At 42.2% G+C, this 26,702-nt stretch overlaps 1 protein-coding gene across 7 annotated transcripts in view; it reads right to left on the reverse strand.

The window, feature by feature from the left end:
• Positions 1–26,702, reverse strand: part of LOC134357790 (zinc finger protein 385D-like) — a 381,269-nt gene that overhangs the window by 225,984 nt on the left and 128,583 nt on the right. The gene's annotated exons all lie outside the window — the stretch shown is intronic.

The raw sequence follows: 26,702 nt of genomic DNA on the forward strand, positions 1-26,702 counted from the left end.
ATGCCTTCTAGCATACTCTAGCTGAGTTTTCATGTTTTTTTTAACAGTGACTTTCTCTTTGCCACTCTCTCATAAAGCTGTGACTGGCGAAGCACACAGGCAACAGTTGTTGTTTGCACAGTCTCTCCCATCTCAGTCACTGAAGCCTGTAACTCCTCCAGAGTTGTCATAGGCCCCCTTCTTGCATGGTCACTCAGTTTTTGAGGACATCTTCCTCTAAGCTTTACAACTGTGCCACATTCTTTCCACTTCTTGATGATCGATTTAACTGTACTCCAAGGCATATTATGTGACTTGGAAATTTTCTCGTATCCATCTCCTGACTTGTACTTTTCAATAACCTTTTTGTGGAGTTGCCTGGAGTGTTCTTTTGTCTTCATGGTGTAGTTTTTGCCAGGATAGTGACTTACCAGCAGCGGACCTTCTCCTGACTTTTAGTGACGGTTGGCAGTTCAACTTAAGGTGCATTACCACCACCAGCTGGACTGGGGTGAAGTGTAGAGAGTTCGGAAATAAAACCCCTCCTGGTTCTTTATCAACTGAAAACTAAATTACCCCAAAAAGCCCTATAGATTTTAAATAATGAAAGATAATATTGTGAAAGTCACTTCCATAATTTAGCAAAGTTTTAAATGAAAACTGCCAACCCCCAAAGCTAATAGTGCAGCATCCATTTGCTTTCTTTCAACCTTGCATGCTTCACATTGTAAAGGAATGTGTTCAACTGTTTCATAACGATGACAAACCTACACACCCCAGAGTGATGCTTTCCAACAAGATGTAAGGAATAATTAAGCATAGAATGCCCAATTCTAAGTTGAGTCAATATAATTCCTTCCCTTCTTGTTTTACCACCTTCTCCCAACAATCCAACAGTTTTATGTATTCTGTAAACGCATCTCCCCTCATGCCCATTATTGCATAAGTCTTATTTCTCTCATTAATTGCCTCTGCACACTCCTCAGGGTTGTAAAAAATTACCACTTTAATGCCCCTACCTGTTGAATCAAATACTTCTACTACAAGTGCCTCATGTACTCCATTTACATCCACAACTCTATGTCCTATCCTTTCCTCATAAAACTTGCAACACCATCCACTCTACCAACTAACCTATGCTGCCTAATTACAATATAATCCTGCAAGGAAAAACTTAACTGTGGTAACAACCAAGTTTCTTCAATACATATAATATCAGGAGGATTTGATAAATCAGAAATAAACTTAAAGCCTTGACCATTAAAATCCGGCTTCTCACATTTCACTGCAATATTCTTATATCCATTATGTACCTTCACAGGGAGATTAAAATACAGATACCCCACCCATCAGAGCTTCATTTGCAGCTTCTCACATTACACCAGTTTTACTCAGATATTTTTCAGTAGTTCTCACAATAATTTTTTATTTTCTTAGTACAACTAGATGTCTGAGCAGCACAATTCACCACATCTGTTATGAATATCACAAACTTTATTATATCAACTAGTAAAGTATCTTTAGTAAGAGAACTATGATGCTGACATATAGCCTCTAACTTCACATTCTGTTTTCTGACTGGTAATACTTTATCAACATTCATCTAACATCTTGCAAGGACTCGGTATAAGACATATTTAACTGTACTTTAACCTGTTGAACTTCAGCTGCCTTCTTAAGCACTTCGCATCCTCTATAAGCTACACTATATTCTCCTCCACAATTACAAATTTAAACTTTACGCCTTCACAATTTCCATATTTATGTCCCCCACTACACCTACTACATCTTAGTTTCCCACGACATACTGCCACAACATGCCCAAACCTCTGACATTTGTAACATCTAAGCGGGGGTGGAATATAAGCTCGAACATAATAACTAACATACCCCAAACTAACTGTATCAGGGAGCTTCACTTCATCAGACCATATCAATATAGATAAATTATCCATCCTATCCCCATTTCTGACTACTTGCAATCTCTTTACCTCCGTAACCTTGCCTCCTAATAAATGAGATCTAACCTCTTCTATCGAAATCTCCACTGGAACACCCAGTATAACACTCTTAATACCTCTATTTTCATTTGGCAACATAGATATTATCTTTTTGCCAAGTAAAGTCTTCAAACGTAATGCCTTCTCACACTCTTTCGTATCCTTACAAACAATCAAGACATTACCTCCTCTTAAAGTATGAGCACAAGCTATCTTCCCTGTATTCGATTTTAACTCTGTAGTTAATTTAATGGGATTGATAGAAGGCTTTTCCTGACCAAATTTAAACAATACCTTGAAGTCTTCTTTCCTTTTTTTCCAGAATATCCTGCCCTTTCTCTCCAACATTTAAAATCATCCCAATATTACGTTTCTTTTTCTGTTTTCCAGACTAGATTCAACTTTATTTCAACTTCCTCCTGCCAACCCACACTCATCTGAATTCTCCATTTATGGTACCTTTGCTAGATCCTCCCTCCCTACCTGAACCTACGCTATTTCCAAACATCCGCACACCATTCACAGCCAGCGTCACCAACCACCACACCTCCAACCTCCAGCCGAACAGAATCTGCACTCCCCTGAACTCCACCCCACCCAAGTCAGCCAGGCCAAGCCCATCCCTTCCTCTTCTTCCTCTTCTTCTGTTGTTTTATGGCGGTTGACAAACCAGCTTTAAGGTGCATTACCGCCACCTACTAGACTGGACTGTGGATTGTTTGATAAACAGGAGGAATGAAAAGAATTGCATTCCCTAAATTCTATATAATAAACCAGAGTCTTTCAGATACCTCATGATATAGGTCTGTAGTTCTCTTGAAATTCCACTTAAAATGTCTTCTATACCCACAGCAGTTTTTTTGTTTATCTTAAGTGCTCCTATCATCTTCACTCTTTCCCTTTGGTACTTCTTACATTTAATCAATACATGTTCAACTGTTTCTGCTTGATTGCAGTATTCACACAACCCAGTTGGATGTTTCCTATTTCATGTAATGTGTAATTAAGACTTGTGTGTCCAACTCTTAACCGACTGATGATCACTTCTATCTTTCTATGTCCACCTGATAATCTTTTGTATCTGACTTGCCTCTGTATTTTGTACAGTTGTCTCCATTTCACTCTCATCCTAATGCTTCTGCCATGTCTCCTCAACAGGTATTTTAATGACTTCCGCTTTGCTTAGAGGGATCTGGACTTCTATTATAGACAATTTGTTTAGCTATAATGTCCACTTTTTCATAACCCTCCACACCACAATGAGCAGGAACCCAAAGAAAGCTTACTCCTATCCCATTTTTGGACAGCGTATATAACTTGCATAGAATCTCCAATAAAATATCCTCTCTACTTTCTCATTTTCTTGGTTTGATAGAGGTTAATGCAGACAAACTGTCTGAACAGATGACAGCCTTTCTGACATTATTTTCTTCCATCCAAGATAATGCACTCAATATTGCCATTAATTCTGTTGTATACTCTGATAAATGGTTTGATGTTCTTTTCCTAATGCTAGTTTTGCAATGAGGAATGTAGACTGCAATACCTGTGTGACCAAAGTTAGGGTCTTTTGATCCATTCGTAAATATTACAAGTTTGTTTCTAAAATGCAGGTCTATATATTCTTGTACTATCAGTTTGATTTCACAGTCAGACTTCTTTCCCAAAAATTGTTGCAGGTTTATATCCACTTTATCTATTGTAAAGAGCCATGGAGGAACACAAGCCCAGCCCTTCCAGATATAGGTGTATTTTTACCAGGATCAATTGAAACACCTGTCCCCAAAAACAGATCTCCATTTAACTAACTATGTGACTTCCAAAAACAATTGGCTGCACCAGTGATGATTTGTCATATTAAAGGGGGTGAATTTTTATGCAATCCAATACTTTGTGTTTTATATTTGTAATTAATTTAGATCACTTTGTAGAGATCTGTTTTCACTTTGACACGAAAGAGTAGTTTTCTGTTGATCAGTGTCAAAAAAAGTCAGATTAAATCTTCTGTGATTCAATATTGTAAAACAATAAAACATGAAAACTTTGAAGAGGGATTGAATACTTTTTATAGGCACTGTAGATGTGGTGAATGGTAACAGTCTTTTCCCCAAGGTAGAAGAGACTAAAACTCACAACTTTGATTTAGAGTGAGAGAGTAAAGATTTAAAAAGGATCTGAGTGGCAACTCTTCCACGCAGACGATGATGAATACATGGACGAATTGCCAGAGGGAGTGGTTGAGGCAGGCACAATAATATCACTTCAAAAGGATAGGTACATGGAGGGGCAGGGCTCGGAGGCATGGATGCAGGAAATTGGGACTAGATGCAGAGCCACTGTGATCAGTATAGACTGGCTGGGCCAGGGGCCCAGTATCTGTGTAGTATTGCTCTGTGACTCTATGAAATCTTTTGATAAGTTACGGGAATATAAACACTAGACGAGTACAAATAGGTTCCATCTTAAATATCCCATTTCCTGCTGTGATGGAATTCTAACCAGGATTCTAAGGAATGTGCTCCATACCTGCAAAAGATTAAGTGTTTACATTGTGAGGAAGTAAGAGTCCGTGATCTCTAACAATTCAGTTATGCTTCTGAGAGTTTAAAAGGTGTAAAATGGAGACTAGACTTCCTGAATCATTTGAAAAACAGGTTTGACTCCAATCTGAACTTCTAATCCAAGTCATGTCAGAATTACATGAACATGTTGTCAAAGCTTTCAGAGTCGTAGAGCCATAGTCATAGAGCACAGGAACTGACCTTTCAGCCCATCTAGTTCATGCTGTACTGTTATTCTGTCCAGTCCCATTGAGCCACACCTGGACCATAGCCCTCCATACCTCTCCTATACATGCATCTATCCAAAGTTCTCTTAAATTTTGAAATTGAACCCATATCCAACACTTCGGCGACAGCTCAGTCCATACTTTCACTACTTTCTGAGTGAAGGAGTTTCCCTCATGTTCACCTTAAACATTTCACCTTTCACAGATTAAAACAGGTTATTATCTGAATTATCTAGACATTCTGACATGTCTATCCACGGCCTCCTCTACTGTAAAGATGAAGCCACACTCAGGTTGGAGGAACAACACCTTATATTCCGTCTGGGTAGCCTCCAACCTGATGGCATGAACATCGACTTCTCTAACTTCCGCTAGGCCCCACCTCCCCCTCGTACCCCAGCTGTTACTCATTTTTATGCACACATTCTTTCTCTCACTCTCCTTTTTCTCCCTCTGTCCCTCTGAATATACCTCTTGCCCATCCTCTGGGTAACCCCCCCCCCGTCTTTCTCCCTAGGCCTCCTGTCCCATGATCCTCTCGTATCCCCTTTTGCCTATCACCTGTCCAGCTCTCGGCTCTATCCCTCCCCCTCCTGTCTTCTCCTATCATTTTGCATCTCCCCCTCCCCCTCCAGCTTTCAAATCCCTTACTTACTCTTCCTTCAGTTAGTCCTGACGAAGGGTCTCGGCCTGAAACGTCGACTGCGCCTCTTCCTATAGATGCTGCTTGGCCTGCTGCGTTCACCAGCAACTTTGATGTATGTTGTTATTATCTGAATGGTGGCCGATTAGGGAAAGGGGAGGTGCAATGAGACCTGGGTGTCATTATACACCAGTCATTGAAAGTGGGCATGCAGTTACAGCAGGCGGTGAAAAAGGCGAATGGTATGCTGGCATTTATAACAAGAGGATTCGAGTACAGGAGCAGGGAGGTACTACTACAGTTGTATAAGGCCTTGATGAGACCACACCTGGAGTATTGTGTGCAGTTTTGGTCCCCTAATCTGAGGAAAGACATCTTTGCCATAGAGGGAGTACAAAGAAGGTTCACCAGATTGATTCCTGGGATGGCAGGACTTTCATATGAAGAAAGACTGGATCGACTAGGCTTATACTCGCTGGAATTTAGAAGATTGAGGGGGGATCTTATTGAAACGTATAAAATTCTAAAGGGATTGGACAGGCTAGATGCAGGAAGATTGTTCCTGATGTCGGGGAAGTCCAGAACGAGGGGTCACAGTTTAAGTCATAGTCATAGTCATAGTCATACTTTATTGATCCTGGGGGAAATTGGTTTTCGTTACAGTTGCACCATAAATAATAAATAGTAATAAAACCATAAATAGTTAAATAGTAATATGTAAGTTATGCCAGTAAATTATGAAATAAGTCCAGGATCAGCCTATTGGCTCAGGGTGTCTGACCCTCCAAGGGAGGAGTTGTAAAGTTTGATGGCCACAGGCAGGAATGACTTCCTATGACGCTCTGTGTTGCATCTCGGTGGAATGAGTCTCTGGCTGAATGTACTCCTGTGCCCACCCAGTACATTATGTAGTGGATGGGAGACATTGTCCAAGATGGCATGCAACTTAGACAGCATCCTCTTTTCAGACACCACCGTGAGAGAGTCCAGTTCCATCCCTACAACATCACTGGCCTTACGAATGAGTTTGTTGATTCTGTTGGTGTCTGCTACCCTCAGCCTGCTGCCCCAGCACACAACAGCAAACATGATAGCACTGGCCACCACAGACTCATAAAACATCCTCAGCATCATCCGGCAGATGTTAAAGGACCTCAGGACCTAAGGATAAAGGGGAAGCCTTTTAGGACCGAGATGAGGAAAAACTTCTTCACACAGAGAGTGGTGAATCTGTGGAATTCTCTGCCACAGGAAACAGTTGAGGCCAGTTCATTGGCTATATTTAAGAGGGAGTTAGATATGGCCCTTGTGGCTAAAGGGATCAGGGGGAATGGAGAGAAGGCAGGTACAGGGTTCTGAGTTGGATGATCAGCCATGATCATACTGAATGGCAGTGCAGGCTCGAAGGGCCGAATGGCCTACTCCTGCACTTACTTTTTATGTTTCTATGTTCCACTCTTAATCCATGACCTCTAGTTCTGGTCCCGCCCAATCTCGGTGGAAAAAGCTGGCTTGCAGTTAAATTATTCCCCTCATAATTTTGTATACTACTCTCAAATTTCCTCTCAATCTTCTATGTTCTAGGGAATAAAGTCCAAACCTCTTCAGCCTTTCCCTATAACTTGGGTCTTCAAGTCCCTGCAAGGTTCTCGGAAATTTTCTCCATACTGTTTCAAGCTTATTGTTATATTTCCTGTAGATAGGTGACCAGAACTGCACACAATACTCCAAATTACACTTCAACAATGTCTTATATAACTTCAACATAACATCCCAGTTCCTGTACTTAATACTCTGATTAACGAAGTCTAATATTTATCTAGCTTATCTTCCTGTGACACCACTTTCAAGGAATTATGGATCTGTATTCCCATGACATCTAATACTTTGACAAGCTTCTGTAGATGTGTGGTGGAGATAATATTGATTACCTGTTTCACAGCCTGGTATGGATACACCAATGACCTTGAACAGAAACTCCCACAAAAAGTAGTGGATAAGGCCCAGATCATCACGGGGTAAAATCCTTCCCTCCTTTGAGCATATCTACTGGAGTGCTGATGCAGGAAAGCAGCATCCATCATCAGGGACCCCCACCACCCAGACCATGCTCTCTTCTCACTGCTGCCATCAGGAAGGAGGTACAGAGGCCTCAGGACTCACACCACCAGGCTCAGGAACAGTTCTTACCCTTCCTGAACCAGTGGGGTTAACTTCACACAACTTCACCCGCCCCAAGACTGAACTGTTCTCACTGGACTGGACTCACTTTCAAGGACCTTTCATCTCATATTCTCGATATTTATTATTTATTTATTATTATTATTAGTAGTAGTATTATTTCTCTTTTGTTTTTGCACATTGGTTTTTGTCCGCTCTGTCGGGCATGGTCTTTCATTGATTCTATTATGGTTCTTGGATTTGCTGAAATGAATCTCAGGGTTGTACATAGTGACATATATAGTATGTGCTTTGATAATAAGTTCAGTTTGAACCTTAAACTGTGAACAGATTCCTCTGCTGCGCCGCATGCCTTGGTGCCCTACCCCTCACCATGTAAATCAGGAGCTAAGTTCTATTTCACTCCGGGGAGTGGTTGTGTTTTGAATCCAGATCTGCAGGTATATTTGGAATTAGCCTGAAATACAAATTAATGTGTGTTTTTTCTAATTCAAATTGCTAACTCATCTCAGAGGTTAATTGCAGGCGTCGAAGTTTCCTACAGTGTATTGTAGGCAAAATGTGAAAGGTAGACCGAAAAACATTAATTATTGCTGTTTGGGTTAAGACAAAGTGAAACAACAAAATAGATTGACTTTGAATTGCCCTATCAGTTGCTTTGTTGATCACATCAGCAGATGGGTTTGTTACTAATATCACTTCTGTTACAAAATCAATTGCATCATTTAAGAAGGGGTTTGGATAGGTATGTGGATGAGGTAAGAATGGAAGGCTATGTTCTGGGTACTAGGCGGAAGACAAGGTTAGCACAGACTAGATGGGCTGAAGTACCTGCTTGTGTACTGTAATGTTCTATGAGTCTGTGACTGCTTTATAATATTATTATTAACATTACAGCACATTACAGGTCCTTTGGCCCTCAGTGTTGTACTGATCTTTTAACCCACTCTGAGATCAATCTAGCCCTTCCCTCCCCCGTAGCTCTCCATGTTTCTATCGTCTATGTGCCTATCCGCGAGTCTCTTAATGTATCAGCCTCTATACCACCCCTGGCAGGGTGCTCCACGCACCTAACCCTCTCAGTGTATCTCTGACATTCCTCTATATAATTTCCTCCAGTCACCTTAAAAATATGCCCCCTCATAGTTGCCATTTCTGCCCTGGAGAAAAAGTCTCTGACTATCCATTCGATCTATGCCTCTCATCATCTTGTACGCCTCTATAACTGCACCTCATAACAAATTCAAGCCCACTGACTTTTCTCCCATTTTGTATCTCAGACAGGACAAACCAGAATGCCTGGCGATATTGAGAAGATTGAGAGAGATATTCCATGGTTAGAAATGGCATGAAGTAATCTCCCTCATTTCTAAGAAGAACTGCTAGATCTGCATTCCTTTATTGATTGGAAAAGAGAAGGGTATGTATTAGTATCCATGCCTTAATGCACAAAATAGGGGCTGCTGAAACAGGATGCAATAACACAACATAAAGGATTCTAACTTAACCAAAGATCAACTTTATTCACCAAATTTAGGAGTTTGCTGAGGTGTGGTGGTCAGGGTGCGACATGCAACAAAAAACATTCAACATTTATAAAGAATAAATATTTATATAAAAAATAAAGTTAGAGGTTGAAGGACCAATGTGAAATAAAATGTGCAAAAGTACATAAATACCAGCAAGTATTTACAACATAAACAGCATTATAAACAGTGGTTTCAAGTGTCTACAGTGCGGTGCAGTAATGGGCGTATAGACAGAGGGGGGTGCGGAGGCTAATTAAATGGTTGATCACATTAACTGCCTGGGGGGATAGAACATTTAAGATGGCATAAAGTTTTTGCTTTAATAGCCCTGTAGTACTTTGCAGAAGGGAGCTTTTAGAAAAGGTAGTTTGCTGGGTGGATTGTGTCTGTAATGTTTTCTCTGCCTGTTTCTTTGTCCTGAACACATATAACTCATGCAGTGGTGGCAGACTGCAGCCACCCAATTTGCCGCATTGCCAGTTTGATTTTAACACTGAAAATCTGTTGGTTGTTTATTCATTTGATTGCATTATTACCCCAAGTTCTGTTTCTCTTCGAAGAGTGCTTCCCGATCATCATTGCTCAAGTGCTGGTACAACTACAAGTTGTACTGTGTTATTGATCATTCCTTTTATCATTCAGCTCTGCCTTTGCTTTCCTTCCCTTATCACCTCTTATTCCTTCAAGTTGGAGAAATCTATGTGTCCATCTACTGCTGTGCTGTCGCATTTTGTTGTTTCCATTTTCTCAGAGGCAATCTGCACTGTCATTTACAATGTCCATTCTTTGGAGTAAAAATCCTTTGAATCTCTTGTATCCTTCAAAATCTTGTTGATCCTTTCAGTCACCATTCTCAGAGGGGTAAGCTATCAACATTTGGTATTTATGACTGAGATCATCGAATGTTTGGAAGTGGTAACAGCTCATTTGGCAGTTGCGAGAAAGCAAGGTGAAAGACTTAAAAGTTCAAACTTTTCTTTAACAATCTAGAAGAGTAAAGACAATAACTGTGATTGGATTCCTAAAGCTCCTCAGTGACCAGCCTTGGTTTGAAAACCTGGCCATGACTTCAAGATTTAAAATTCAAGATCTTTTAATGCCATTTCCAGCACACAAGTGTAAAGAACAAAATAATTGTACTCCAGATCCAATGCAGCACAAAAAACAGTGTAAGATAAAGGACACAATAATAAAAAATGCAATAAATTTAAATATGTAAAATAGCTTATGTAAACAGATTGATTGTATGTCCATAAAGTGACTCTGACAGGAAAGGTAAAGTTGTGGTGGTTGGGGGTGTGCAGGGGCAGGTTAGTGGGTGAAAGTGTTGATCAGCATTATTGCTTGGGGAAAGTAAGATCTGCTTAAGAACTAATTTGCTTACGAAAGATTATTTCAGCCCTTTAGAAATGTGTTCCTCTCCTATCAAATTCCTCCTTTTTCAGTACTTACCTCTTCCACCTATCAACTCCCAGCTTTTTTCTTTATCCCCCTCCCCACCTACCTACCTTCCCCTCACCTGGTCTCACCTACCACCTGCCAGCTTGTACTCCTCCCCTCCCCCTCCTTCATATCCTGGCTTCTTCCCTTTCCTTTCCAGCACTGATGAAGGGTCTCACCGTGAAATATCCATAGACATTTCCCTCCACGGATGCTGCCTGACCTGCTGAGTACCTCCAGCACTTTTGTGTGGGCTGTTTAGAAATGTACCAACAGGTTTTCTGTAAACCTCCGGGTTCATGTTACTGACGTTTCAGTCCTGGAATTCACGAGGAACTCCATCTGTTTCCATCTTGGCAGTCGCCAAAAACCATCCCTACAAACCTAATAAAAAACTTAAGTCAACAGTTAAGTCTGAGCCACGATCTTGACAGCGACCACAGTTCACTGCCATTCTTTAATTTCAATTTCAGGAACAGCTTCTTCCCCTCCGCTATCAGATTTCTGAATAGACAATGAACCCAGGAACACTACCTTGGTATTTTTTCCTCTTTTTTTGCACTACTTGTTTAATTTAATTTATATATATAGTTCATATTATAACATAGTCTTTGTTATTATGTATTGCTCTGTACTGCTGCTGCAAAGCAACAAAGTTCATGACAAGTGACAATGATATTAAACTTGATTCTGATCCTGAGTTTCTGCAGATGCTGGAAATCCTGTCCAATCCTGATGAAGGGTCTCAGCCTGAAACGTAGACTGTTTATTCCTTTCCATAGATGCTACCTGACCAGCTGGGTTTATTCAGTAATTTTGTGCGATGTATTATATTTTATGCTTTGTTTAAAATATAATCCAATTGCTCTCAACCGTCATAATAAATCTTCATTGGTCTGCTTGTTCATTCACAAAAGCCGTATTAAGTTAATTATCAAATATTAATTTTGTGTGAAAGATTTCCAAAAATGTAATAAGCACTAATGTTGAGTGGTGAAAACTCTTTGACATAGCTATCAATCCTGAATCAGCGTAAAGTGGAGGGATAATTTCAACACGATCCATCCTATTAGCCATCATGCGTACTGCTCAATTCCAATTAACAGCTTGGTACAGTAAATGCTCTGCCCATGACTGCAGGAAACTGCAGAGTTATGGGCACATCTCTGCACATCTCTGCACATCACCCTCCGCTCCATGGATTCTCCCTGTACTTCTTGCTGCCTCAGTAACACAGCCAACACAATCGAAGACCCCACCCTTCCTGGACCTTCTCTCTTCTACCCACCCCCTCACATTTCTGTTCATGTACCAACCTTGCAGAAGACTCTTAAAATTGAAATGCATTTTATGAGCATGAAGAACAAAAATATAAACATTTTTAGATGTTATAAACTTATTTAATTGATTGAGAAACTAACTAGTCTCCATCGACCCTTAAACATGAGAAATTCTGCAGTGGGTGGAAATCCATAGCAACACACATAGAGTGCTGGAGGAACTCAGCAGGTCAGGCAGTATCTATGGAAATGAATAAACAATTGACATTTCAGGCCGAGACCCTTCTTCAGTACGATTACCATCGACTCTTACTAATTCTCATTGATTTACCTTAGAAAGCATTCTGTCTGGATCAAAACAGCTTGGGACAGCTTGCAAGAAACTACAGAGACCCGTGGACCCAGGTCTGCACATTACAGAAACCAGCCTCCGCTCCATGCATTCTGTCTATACTTTATACTTCTCACTGCCTCAGTAAAGCAGCCAGCACAAGCGAACAAAGAAAACAATTTGGATGGCATGGCAGCGTAACGGTCAGTGTAAAGCTATTACAGCACCAGAGACCCAGGTTCAATTCCCACTGCCGCCTGTAAGGAGTTTGTAGGTCCTCCCTCTGATCGCGTGATTTTTCTCCAAGTGCTCCAGTTTCACCCCCCCCCCATTCCAGAGGCTCACTGGTTAGTAGGTTAATCAGCCATATGGGTGTAAAAGGGGAGCATGGGCTCACTAGGGGAGCATGGGCTCACTGGACGAGATGGGCCTGTTACCGTGCTGTATCTCTAAAAAATACAAGGCACCTCCCAGCCTGGACTTTCTCACTTCCTACTCCAATAAGGTGGATTCTTGACCTCACAATCTATCTCATTATGAGCTTGCACATTATTGTTTACCTGCACTCCACCTTCTCGGAAGATGTTACACATTATTCTGTTATTGTTTTACTTTGTTCTACCTCAATACACTGAGTAATGATCTAATCCGCATGAACAGTACTCACAACAAGCTGTTCACTGTTTCTTGGTACATATAACATTAATAAATCAATTCCAAAGTCCAATTCCAGTTTTGTAAGAATTCTTACTGCACAATTATTCTACAGTGTTCCCACACGAGGGACAGCATGAAAGCCAGTTACTATTTTCTCTCAGATGTTTAATTGCACTGCCTTGTAGCAAGCAATTGAATAGCCTTCTGAAGTATATATCCTGTTGTCAATATTATATCTTTTCTTTAAAAACTGTTGCTCTGAACAGGAAACTTTTACACGGCCTGAAAACTGTGTGGCACTTTAAATGTTTTTTTAAAATTATAGTCACATCAAACACAAACCACAACTCTCAACAAGTGAACAGTGTCAGGCAGTCTAAGCAACTGACAGGTGCAATGGCAAAATTAAAATGTTTTGACTAGATGGTATCAGCATTCAGCAGACCAGCGGTTTATTAACAATGAGCTACCAACATCCATTCTGTGTTTATTGTTACAATTTGTAACAGTGTTGTAACTTGAAACACTGACAATGTAAATATGTTGAAATTCCAAAAGGGTTCATATTAAAGGTTGTGATATGTTTATTATTTAGAAAATGTATGGACTTTATTCATTAATACATAATTCATTACACAAATAACAGGGTATTTCACAATTATATTAATGTAGATTTCAAAGTTATATTACCATAATTTTAAAATGATATTAACAATATATAAAAGAAAATTCCAGCTGCTGCTAACAAAGGTTATGTGCACGAGGGCATTTCAGTTACTGTGCAACCGCACACCTGCACAACTTAGAGGGAACAGTGCTTACGAAAAAATAACAGAGCTCCGTCTATTGATAATCTATTCCCATATTTATGATATGGCATATTTAAAAAACACGTACCAGCATTATACATTCAGTGGCCACTTTATTAGGTACACCTGTACACCTGCTCATTAATGCAAATATCCAACCTACTAATCATATGGAAGCAACTCAATGCATAAAAGTATGCAGACATGGTCAAGAGTTCAGTTGTTGTTCAGACCAAACATCAGAATGAGGAAGAAATGTGATCTAAGTGACTCTGACTGTGGAATGATTGCTGATACCAGACAGAGTGGTTTGAGTCTCTCAGAAACAACTAATGTCCTGGGATTTTAACCCACAACAGTCTCTAGAGTTTACAGAGAATGGTGTGAAAAACAAAAAAGCATCCAGCAAGCAGCAGTTCTGGCCGAAAACGCCTTGTTAATGAGAGATGTCAGGCAAGAATGGCCAGACTGGTTCAAGCTAACCGGAAGACGACAGTAACTGAAATAACCACACATTACAATGGTGGTGAACGGCACAGCATCTCTGAATGCACAACATGTCCAACCTCGAAGCAGCAGAAGACCATGAACATACAGGAGGTACCTAATAAAGAAATCACTGAGTGTGTATTTTCTCCACCTTGGGTGATTATTACATTTTTTATTTTTACTATCACAGCCTGGTGTCACTTAATCTCCGAATTTCACTTTGATAGATTGTTGAGCTGATTATCCGCTGTCATGTCGGCACAGTGGTGTAGAGGTTAGCACAATGCTTTACAGTGCAGGTGATCCCGATTCAACTCCAGCCACTGTTGTAAGGAGCTGTACTTTCTCTCCGTGACCGCGTGGGTTTCCTCTGGGTGCTCTGGTTTCCTCCCACAGTCCAAAGACGTGCTGGTTGATAGGTTCATTGATCATTGTAAACTGTCCCGTGATTGGGTAGGGTTAATTCAGGAGTTGCTGAGCGGTGTGGCTGGGAGGGACGGAAGGGCCTATTCCATGCTGTATCCCAGTAAATAAATAAAAGTCAGTATTCGAGTCAGATTATTCTGCATTGTGCTGCGCTACCATGCCACTCTATCTGCCGTGGACCACTGCTATGTTCTGACTGGCTGCACTGCAGGCAAACCTCAGTACATATCTGAGGGCTTCCAGGCTTTGACAGAATTCCAGCCTGTGCCCAAGCTTCAATGTAAAATTGCTTCTGCTTTATCTTGTCACAGAGCTCTCAGGTGAAACAGCTGTTCGGGCTATTAATAGAGCTTGCTGCATGACAATTATCATTATAAGATGCAGGTTACAAAAAACACCTTATGAATTTTAAAATGACTCTCTGCTGCATTCGTACAGGGTAGGTGCCATCCAATTAATTATGGCATTTAATCACAGATGCAGAATAGAAGTGACCTAGAAACAGCTTCCATATTAAATGTGAAGGGAAACAAGCTGCATCATTAGCATTTGCAGACTGATGTGATAATATCATGGATCATGCCTTTCTATTATAAAAGGGGGAAATCAGGAGGGTTTAATCCGATTATTTTTAAGAAGATTTCCATAAGACATAGGAGCAGAATTAGGCCATTCAGCCCATCGAGTCTGCTCCGCCATTCCATCATGGCTGATTTATCCTCCGGCTCAGCCCCATTCTCCTCCCTTCTCCCTCGTTACTCTTCCTAATCAACCTCTGCCTTAAATATACCCAGTGACTTGACACTGCTATCAATGGCACTGAATTCCACAGATTCACCACACTCTGGCTAAAGAAATTCCTTGTCATCTCTGTTCTAAAGTGATGTTCTTGCATTCTGACGCTGTCCCCTCTGGTCCTAAACTCTTGCACTACAGGAAACATCCTCTCCACATCAAGAAGCTCCTTCTCATCTGTTTTCTAAATGGATGTCCCTCTCGTCCTAGATTCCTCTGCTATTTCGATCTTTTCCGGAATCTTTGTTGCGAATATTCACTGGGTATGACAGTCATGAGCTAGCCCGGGATATGCTGGATATTCTGTGCACAATTGAAGTCAGATTTTTTTGGAAGTAATATTGATTTTGGGGGAAATAATGTAAGATATTCAAAATGGGGTAGTCCTCTTTTGTTTTTAATTTCTATCGTCTTAGACATTGGGTGACAGACCCTTGAATTGGAGTAGAAACTGAAATATCCAACTTGATTTGCGACAAAAGAAGACAAATATCATACATTGTATTTATTTATTTTTATTTAGAGATACAGCAGGTAGCAGGCCCTTCCAGTCCAATGAGCTCAATCTGTCCAATTACACCCACGTGACTGATTAACCTACTGACCCCTACGTCCTTGGACTGTGGGAGGAAACCAGAGCACCGGGCGGAAAACCATGTGACCATACAAACTCCTTACGGAGTCAGGCAGGAATTGAATCCCGATCTTTCAGCCTGACAAATAAAAACCTCCTGAAGATAAAGATTAGCTTTATTTGTCGCATGTACGTCAAAGCATCACAACATACAGTGAAACATGTCGTTTGCGTCAATGACCAACACAGTCAGAGGATAAACTGAGGCAGTCTGCAAGAGTTACCGTGCCCCTGGCACTGACGTAGCATGCCCACAACCCAGTAACCCTAACCTGGAAGCCTTTAGAATGTGGGAGGAAACCGCGACACTGAGAGGAAACCACGTGGTTACAAGGAAAACAGCAATGGGAATTGAAGATTTACTGATCCTAACTTGCTAACCGTAACCTCTAACTGTATGTCTTTAGAATGTGGGAGGAAACCGGAGCCACAGGAGGAAACCCATGTGGTTTCAATGGGGATGTCGAACCGTTTACAGTCAGCAGTGAGAGTTGAAATCATGAGAGATTCTGCAGATGCTGGAAAGCCAGAACACACACAAAATGTTGGAGGAACTCAGCAGGTCAGGCAGCTTTTATGGAAGTGAATAAGCAGTCCACGTTTCAGGCCGAGACCCTTCTTTAGGTCAGAGCGGGAATTGAACTCCTGATGAAGGATCTTGGCCTGAAATGCCGACTGTATTCATTTCCATAGATGCTGCCTGACCTGCTGAGTTCCTCCAGCATTTTGTGTGTGTGTGTGTGTGTGTGTGTGTGTATGGCGGGAATCAAACCCGTGCTCCTGCCGTTGTAATAACATTACTCTAACCGCTACATTGCCGTTGCACCACTCTTCCTGTGGTGGCAGCATGAAATGGTACAACTACACAAACAGCCATTCCACAAACCTTCAGTTACGCTGTCAGTGAAGGAAGCAATTATGAAACCTTTTATTTTTTCTGAAAGCTTTGCACCACTTCACTTTGAAGTTCGGACAGAATAGAGGAGGTTCGAAGATTCTGCTATCGTCAGCAAATGTGTAAAAGGTTGAAGATCAAAGACAACTTAGCCAAAGCCTGTAACAATTTGCTCAAAAGAACATTTCATTAATCCATCACTTCCACCTCCTGCTGTTTTCAGACATGCACAAAGAAATGTTAGCTTGATTCCTTTCTCCACTGATGTAAAAATTGCCTGTCCTATGTGCCTAACTTTGGAATAACTAAAATATTCCAGTCCACCATTCGGAATCAGCTTTGAATATGGTCCATCTTTCTCATTTATGTTCTTTCATAAAGCTGACATCTTCAGCCCTTGACCCACTTCCATGAAACTGGCATCTTCATCCCTTGACTCACTTCCATGGAGCTGACATCTTCATCCCTTGACTCAATTCCATGGAGCTGACATCTTCATCCCTTGACTCACTTCCATGGAGCTGACATCTTCATCCCTTGACTCAATTCCATGGAGCTGACATCTTCATCCCTTGACTCACTTCCATGGAGCTGACATCTTCAGCCCTTGACTCACTTCCATGGAGCTGACATCTTCAGCCCTTGACCCACTTCCATGGAGCTGACATCTTCAGCCCTTGACCCACTTCCATGGAGCTGACATCTTCATCCCTTGACTCACTTCCATGGAGCTGACATCTTCATCCCTTGACTCAATTCCATGGAGCTGACATCTTCATCCCTTGACTCAATTCCATGGAGCTGACATCTTCAGCCCTTGACCCACTTCCATGGAGCTGATATCTTCAGCCCTTGACTCACTTCCATGGAGCTGACATCTTCAGCCCTTGACCCACTTCCATGGAGCTGATATCTTCAGCCCTTGACTCACTTCCATGGAGCTGACATCTTCAGCCCTTGACCCACTTCCATGGAGCTGATATCTTCAGCCCTTGACTTTTTTCACTTCCTCATGTGATGAGAGACCTGGAGTGAGGGTGGTAAGAACTCAAGTACTGATGTGTCCAAAACTAGAATTGAGACATGATTCTGAACCCTATTAAATCTTTTCGCTCTTACCCTAAACCTATTCCTCCCCTACTCTGGGGAATGGGATTGGTAAGGTGGAAATGAATCTCTATCAAAGGAGGTGTAAAGTGCTCCTTCTCCCACTGTCCTGCAGCTCACCCTTGGGCAAGATGTAGCAGCTGCTTTGCCCACCGGTCATGGTCATGTGAAGCCATGGGAGCAAGTGGTGAATGGTCAGATGGGCAGCTGGTGTATATCACCGTGCCAATGATCCGGGTTCAATTTTTCCCATCACTGTCTATAACAAGGGGTCCCAACCCTTTTCATGCCATGGAGCCTTATCATTAACCAAGGAGTTTGTGAACCCCAGGTTGGGAACTTCTGGCCTATAAGGAGTTTGTTCTCCCGTGACTTTGTGGGTTGCCTCAGGATGCTTTGGAACTCATGGGCTGCCCCCTGCACGCCCTCGGCCTGTGTTGGTCACTGAAACAAACAATGCTCTTTACCGTATGTTTCGAAGCTTTGAAGCATGTAGACAGATAAAGCCAATCCTTATCTTTATCTAATGCATCAGCCTCTACTGTCGCCCCTAACAGCATGTCCCAGACACACACACTCTCTGTGTAAGAAACTTTCTTCTGACACCCCCCTGAACTTCCCTCCAATCACCTTAAACAGATGTCCTCTGGGATTGGTCATCGCCACCCTGGGAAAACGATGCTGACTGTCCACTCTGTCCTTGCCCCTTGCCTCTCATAATCCTGTACACCTCTGTTCAGGTCACCTCACACCCTCTGTCGTTCCTCTTGGAGAAAACTCCAAGCTCACTCAGTGGGGAACCTCGTACATAAAGCTAATCTTTAAAAAAAAAGTCTAGGGTTGCTGTGCAGAAAGGAAGAGTTGGCACTACCCACTACTACTGAAGAACAATCTGGACAACAAACTCTGGGATTATAAATTTGCCTAGCAGTGTGAATTTCCAGAAACTTCTGTTTTGCTTACGGTGTTCTGCTTCACAGAAATTACATCATGCCCTCAAACTCCCCATTAGTTTTAGGAACGGTGCAATTGCACGTTATTTGGCCATTAAACTTTCTATTGAATGTTCAAGCTGTAATTTAGCAGCATAAGAGCTGCAAGCAATGAGATAATTTTAGACGGTGAAAACCACTTTAGGATTACTTCACACATGTTTATACCAGGCACGACAAATGCAGCAAAATGTGGTATTTGAGGAGATGATGAAGGTGGGATAAATAAAGCATTATTCACTCAGTGGCCACTTTATTAGGCAAACCTGTATAGCTGTTTGTTTGTTCAAAACTTTCTGATCAGCCAATCATGTTAAGGGTGATAATTGAGACGTGTAAGGGGAACATGAGGCGGATCGTCTTCACTCAGAGGGTGGTAAGAGTGTGGAATGAGCTGCCAGCACAAGTGGCGGCTGTGAGTTCGGTTTCAACATTTAGGAGAAATTTGGATAAGAATGTGGATGGGAGGGGTGGGGAGGGAAATGGTCCAGGTGCAGGTCAATGAAACTAGGAGGTAAAATGGTTTGGCATGTTCTAGATGGGCCGAAGGGCCTGTTTCTGTGCTTTAGTGCCATATGACTCTATGACTCCTTAAAAAGATCAAACGCAAGTAATGATTAGCAAAGACTTAAAGTAGTTCAAATCTTTAAGAGATGATAAGCTGTGGTATGCTGAAGTGTTCCAGCTAATAATTACGCCTCAACATCACTAAACAGATTAGCATACCACTGGTTATGGGAGTTTGCAGTTTCTTATTGGGCTGGTGCCTTTCCTCAATTACAACAGTCATCCAACTTCAAAAGTGTTTCGAACATATTGGAAGGTCTAGTTATTGCTGGTTTAGCTTTATTGGTCACATGTACATTGAAACATCGAAGCATCCAGTGACACAAGAGTTTCTACAGATGCTGGAAATGCAGAGCAACACACAAAAACTGCAGGAGGAACTCAGCAGGTCAGGCAGTATCTGTGGAGAGACATTTCAGGCTGAGACCCTTCGTCAGGAACCATACAGTGAAATGTGTCACTTGTGTCAAATCAAAACAGCAAGCATTGTGCAGGGGCAGCCTGCAAATGTCACCACACCAACATCACATCACTAACCCTAACGTTAACCCCTACGTCTTCGGAATGTCGGAGCAAAGCGGAGAACCCGGAGAAACCCTCATGGTCACGGGAAGAATGTACAAACTCCTTACAGACAGTGGTGGGAATTGAACTCCAGTCAGCGATTACTGTTGCTTTAAAGCTTTGTGCTAAGCATTAAAGTTACAAGCATTTCCTTCTTTCAGATTTGAACAGATGAAATGCTGAAAGGCACCTGCTGTTCTTCACAGTTCACTGCAGAAACACAAAGCTTGGTACTACTTTCTTGGGGTGGCTATTTTTCATGAGGAGTTTGAGGAGAGATGATATGTCATCAAGGACTCTCACAAACTTCTACAGATGTACCATGGAGAGCATTGTAACTGGCTGCTGTACTATCTGGTATGGAGGGCCACTGCACAGGATCAGAAAAAGCTGCAGAAAGTTGTAAACTCAGTCAGCTCCATTATGGTCATGAGCCTCCCCAACATCGAGGACATCATCAAAAGGAAATACCTCAAAAAAGCGGCATCCATCATTAAGGATCCCCATCACCCAGTTCATGCCCTCTTCTCACTGCCACCAACAGTGAGGAGATACAGGTGCCTGAAGACACACACTTAAGGATCTTTATGTCCTCGTTGTCTATGGGAATGGTACCGGAGGATTGGAGGGTGGCGAATGTTGTCCCCTTGTTCAAAAAAGGTAGTAGGGATAGTCCGAGTAATTATAGACCAGTGAGCCTTACGTCTGTGGTGGGAAAGCTGTTGGAAAAGATTCTTAGAGATAGGATCTATGGGCATTTAGAGAATCATGGTCTGATCAGGGACAGTCAGCATGGCTTTGTGAAGGGCAGATCATGTCTAACAAGCCTGATAGAGTTCTTTGAGGAGGTGACCAGGCATATAGATGAGGGTAGTGCAGTGGATGTGATCTATATGGATTTTAGTAAGGCATTTGACAAGGTTCCACACAGTAGGCTTATTCAGAAAGTCAGAAGCCATGGGATTCAGGGAAGTTTGGCCAGGTGGATTCAGAATTGGCTTGCCTGCAGAAGGCAAAGGGTCATGGTGGAGGGAGTACATTCGGATTGGAGGGTTGTGACTAGTGGTGTCCAACAAGGATTGTTTCTGGGATGTCTACTTTTTGTGATTTTTATTAACGACCTGGATATGGGGGTAGAAGGGTGGGTTAGCAAGTTTGAAGATGACACAAAGGTTGGTGGTGTTGTAGATAGTGTAGAGGATTGTCAAAGATTGCAGAGAGACATTGATAGGATGCAGAAGTGGGCTGAGAAGTGGCAGATGGAGTTCAACCCGGAGAAGTGTGAGGTGGTACACTTTGGAAGGACAAACTCCAAGGCAGAGTACAAAGTAAACGGCAGGATACTTGGTAGTGTGGAGGAGCAGAGGGATCTCGGGGTACATGTCCACAGATCTCTGAAAGTTGCCTCACAGATGGATAGGGTAGTTAAGAAAGCTTATGGGATGTTAGCTTTCATAAGTTGAGGGATAGAGTTTAAGAGTCGCGATGTAATGATGCGGCTCTATAAAACTCTGGTTAGGCCACACTGTGTCTATTTCTGGTCACCTCACTATAGGAAGGATGTGGAAGCATTGGAAAGGGTACAGAGGAGATTTACCAGGATGCTGCCTGGTTTAGAGAGTATGGATTATGATCAGAGATTAAGGGAGCTAGGGCTTTACTCTTTGGAGAGAAGGAGGATGAGAGGAGACATAATAGAGGTGTACAAGATATTAAGAGGAATAGATAGAGTGGATAGCCAGCGCCTCTTCCCCAGGGCACCACTGCTCAATACAAGGGGACATGGCTTTAAGGTAAGGGGTGGGAAGTTCATGAGGGATATTAGAGGAAGGTTTTTTACTCAGAGAGTGCTTGGTGTGTGGAATGCACTGCCTGAGTCAGTGGTGGAGGCAGATACACTAGTGAAGTTTAAGAGACTACTAGACAGGTATATGGAGGAATTTAAGGTGGGGGGTTATATGGGAGGCAGGGTTTAAGGGTCGGCACAACATTGTGGGCCGAAGGGCCTGTACTGTGCTGTACTATTCTATGTTCTATGTTCTATTAACAATTCAGGAACAGCTTCTTCCCTTCCGCCAACAGATTTCTGAATGGACAATTAACCCATGAACGCGACATCAGTATTTTTATCCTTTTTTTTAATCGTTATTACATTTAATTTTTATTTTGTTATATATACATCTTATTGGGGTTTATGTTTTATTTTTATATATTGCAATGTACTGCTGCCAGTACAAAACAACGAATTTCACATCATATGCCAGTGATGCTGATTTCGAGCAACGTCCTGTATCTCTGCGATACTGGTGTTGGTGACTCGCCTTTGCAGTTGACAGCGTGAGTGTGAAAGTCTGTGTGATTCCTGGTGAAGTGTAATCCATTATCATCACTGCCGTTCCAGTGAATACTGAGTAGGAGTAAGGACAAGCACACTTCAGGGAAGAGGAAAAAACAATATTCATCTAATTTTCCTTCACGTCTGCCAGCATTCTTAAATATATTGGATATACATAAAAGCAGAGCTGACATTGTAGAGCAGGATTCCCTAAAGGTTAACATGCACGTTGAGTCGGATGGAAGGAAGGCAAATGCAATGTTAGTGTTCATTTTGAGAGGGCTAGAATGTAAAAGCAAGCATGTTATGCTAAGGTTGTATAAGGCATTGGTTCAAAAGTCCAAAGTAAATTTATTATCAAAGTACATATATGTCACCATATACAACCCTGAGATTCATTTTCTCGTGGGAATACTCAATAAATCTATAATAGAATGATAACCGTAATAGAATCAATGAAAGACCGCACCAACTTGGGCATTCAACCAATCTTCAAATGACAAAAAAAACTGTGCAAATCCAGAAAGACAGAAATAATAATAATAATAATAATAATAATAATAAGCATGAAGTATCAAGAGAATGAGATGAAGAGACCTTGAAAGTGAGTTCATTGGTTGTGCGATGGAGCAAGTGAAGTTGAATAAAGTTATCACCTCTGGTTCAAGAGCCTCATAGTTGAGAGTGACTGCACTTGTAGCATTGCAAACGGCTTTAAATGCCATATCTAAGGTAAGGTGTTTTGATGTGGAGAGGGTTCTGAGGAGAATTACAAGAATGATCCCAGGAATAAAAGATGAAGTCTTTGATGGTTCTAGCCTGTACTCACTTGAGTTTAGGATGAGGGTGTTGACCAATTTCAGACCTTTTAATTATTTTAACAAACATAAATCTAAATAACAAGTGTGATACATTGGAATTGGAATTGGTTTATTATGGTCACATGTACCAAGATGAAATGAGGAGCTTGTCCTGCAATCTGTTCATACAGATCAAGTCATACACAATGCATTCAGGTAGAACAAGGGAAACAATAGCAATGCTGAAACAAGTGCAAAAGCTACTGGGACACAACAGTGCAGATAAACAACGAAGTGCAAGATCATAATGAGATTGATGGTGAGGCCAAGAGTCCACCCTATTGTACACAAGGTCCATTCAAGAGTCTGACAACAGTGGAGTAGGAGTTAATGTTAGTCAGACACTTGTCTAGCTTCTGATAATCTGGAGTAAGAATGAGTGGGTTTCTCATGGAGATCCATTGCATACTGAAAGGAGAGAGTGGATATGGAGAGGATGTTTCCCATAGTTGGGGAGTCTAGGACCAGAGGACACAGCCTCAGAATACAAGGACATCCCTTTAGAACAGAGTTGAGGAGGAATTTATTTAGCCAGAGGGCGGTGAATCTGTGGAATTCATTGCCTCAGGTGGATGTGTAGGCCGTCACTGGGTATGTTTAAAGCAGAGGCAGTACAGTTTTTGATAGTAAGGAGGACAAAGGTTACAGGTAGAAGGCAGAAGAATAGGTTTCAAAGGGATAATAAATCAGCCACGATGAAATGGCGGGGCGAACTCAATGGGCCGAATGGCCCAATTCAGCCTCATATTTTGTGGTCTTAATGAGCACCAACTAGCAAATGTTGAAAATTAGAGACAAGCAGTGGAGGAGATAAGCCAAGTGCCATGGCATTGCTTGGCCACACTGGTTGGTATGGCCACAACACTGGCATCTCGCCCACAAAGGAATGTGCGACCAATGGCACTCCACAAGGGTTAGTGATGGGGCCTCTCTTGTTGGTGATAGTTGGGCATTTGGATTTTTGGATCTGGACAAAACGTAGCTAAGACGAGCAGAATGCTTGAAGACAATTTAAATATTCCTGGAACTGTGGTGAATGAGTAAGGTTGTTAAAGAACACAGTAGTTGGAAAAGTGGACAGAGAAGTGGCAGATGGAGCTTAATCCAGACAAGTGTGAGGTGTTGCACTTTGGAAGGTCAAATACAAGAAGAAAGTAGGAATCCTCAGAATGCAATTGTGCAGAGGATGCAAGGCCACCACTCTCAGCACGTGGCAATACACGTAGGTAGGATGGTAAAGAAGGTATATGGCATGCTCGCCCTCACCAGTGAGGTGCTGAATATGAAAGTAGGGAAGTCATGTGCAGCTGTATAAAACTTTGGTTAGGTAACGCTTGGAGTATTGTGAAATGTTCTGGGGGTGATGAACCCCTAGGTACACTCGTCATGAGTCCAGAATTCGACATGTGGAGCCTGGGATCGCATCATCAGTGACCCAGGGGCTGATAATAAAATACAAATGAGGAGCCAGGAAGGCAAGACGCAATGGTGGAACCCCTAGTCTACGAACTTGGGGGATTCGGACACCCAATGCCAGTGAGTCCGTGAGACCACTGGAAGTTGAAGGCCCAGAAACAACTTGTCCTGGGGTTGAAGGCCTGTCTGTGTGTGTGAGTGTGCGGGAGGGAGGAAAGGGGCATGTTTTGCTGTTGTTTTATTGCTGTTGTGTTGTGTGTGATGGTACTGTTGTTTGTGATTCTGTGGAACAATGTGATCATGCTACGTTGGTGCCAAAACGTGACGTGACACGTGGGCACTGCCCCAGCACATTCTTCGGTTATGTTGCTTGTGAGTACAAATGATGTATTTCACTGTGTTTCGATGTACATGTGATCAATAAAAATGAATCTCAATCTGACATTCAATGGCATCACCACCACTGAATTTTCCCACTATCAGACCCATGACTAGGATGAGGGATAACACTGACCACTGGAGTAGCAACTGTATCCGCACAGAGTGGCGACAAGAGCAGGTGGTGAATAACTCACCCCTCAGCTCCCCAAATCCATCCACCATCAATTCAGGAATGTCAGCTTCCCGAAGGAGTGAAGCTTTGACATCACAAGTGCCATGGTAGCAGAGAGGACAGCACAACACAATTAGAGCTTAGTTCAATTCTGGTGTCATCTGTAAGGAGTTTGTACGTTCTCCCAATAACCGCCTGCCTTTCCTCCAGGTGCTTCGGTTTCCTCCCACAGCCCAAAGGTGTTCAGGTTAGTAGGTTAATAAGTCATGGTAAATTGTCCTGTGATTAGGCTAAGGGTGGCTTGCTGAGTGGTGCAGCTTGTTGAGCCAAAAGGGCCTATTCCACACCCTGTTGTTAAATAAACAAACAAATAAAAAAATGAACATTCAAGAACCTCAAGACCACACAGGTCAGAGCTGCCTGATTGATAAACAACTCATCCACAAACATTCACTCACTCCACATTGACGTACAGTACTGCCTACAGGACAAACTGCAGTAACTCACCGGGACCCCTCAGACAGATCCTTCTAAACCCACCACCTCCACCAGCTGGACCATCTACAGGACAGACTGCAGTAACTCACCGAGACCCCTCGGATAGACCTAAAACCCACCACCTCTACCAGCTGGACCATCGACAGGATGCACTGCAGTAACTCACCAGGACCCTTCAGACAGATCTTTCCAAACCCACCACCTCTGCCAGTCATACCATCTACAAAACAGACTGCAGTAACTCATCGAGCCCCTCAGACAGATCGTTCCAGACCCACCTCCATGAACAGCTGGACCATCAACAGGACAGACTGCAGTAACTCACTGACACTCCTCAGATAGACCTTCCAGCTCACCACCTCGACCAGTTTGAAGGGTAAGGGAAGCAGGAACATGGGGAACACCACCCCTGAAAGTTGCCCTCCAACCTACACTCCTTTCTGACTTGGAAATATGTCACCGTTCCTTTACTGTCACAGGGTGAAATGCCCAGCGAGCACAGTGGGTGTGCTCATGCCTCAAAAACTGCAGCACTTGAAGAAGGCAACTCACCAGCACCTTCTGAAGGGCAACTACGGAGAGGTATTTAACTGCTGGCTCAGTCTGTGAGGTCAATTCCTCCCTTGAATGAATATATGAAAATATCTAATCAAACGTTTTCATATCCACCATCTTACATTGAATACAGCAACACTAAAAATCATGTGAGCTGTAAAGCAGCTGGTCAATTTCATGTCACCATCTTCCACTGTAGGCAGTATTCCTAGAGGAGCCTGCATTATCTTATGTCTACACTGCAGACATTCCAACTCTTTTAAGATTACAAAGCCTTTGTTGAAGTAATTTCCCAGCAATCTCTTTGCTGCTCTTTACATGTCCCTTACCAACAAAAAAAAATTCATGAGGGCATTCTGTAAAGAGAGATTGGACAAAG

Source organism: Mobula hypostoma, chromosome 17 (genome assembly GCF_963921235.1).
Source record: "Mobula hypostoma chromosome 17, sMobHyp1.1, whole genome shotgun sequence".
NCBI classification, from domain to species: domain Eukaryota; kingdom Metazoa; phylum Chordata; class Chondrichthyes; order Myliobatiformes; family Myliobatidae; genus Mobula; species Mobula hypostoma.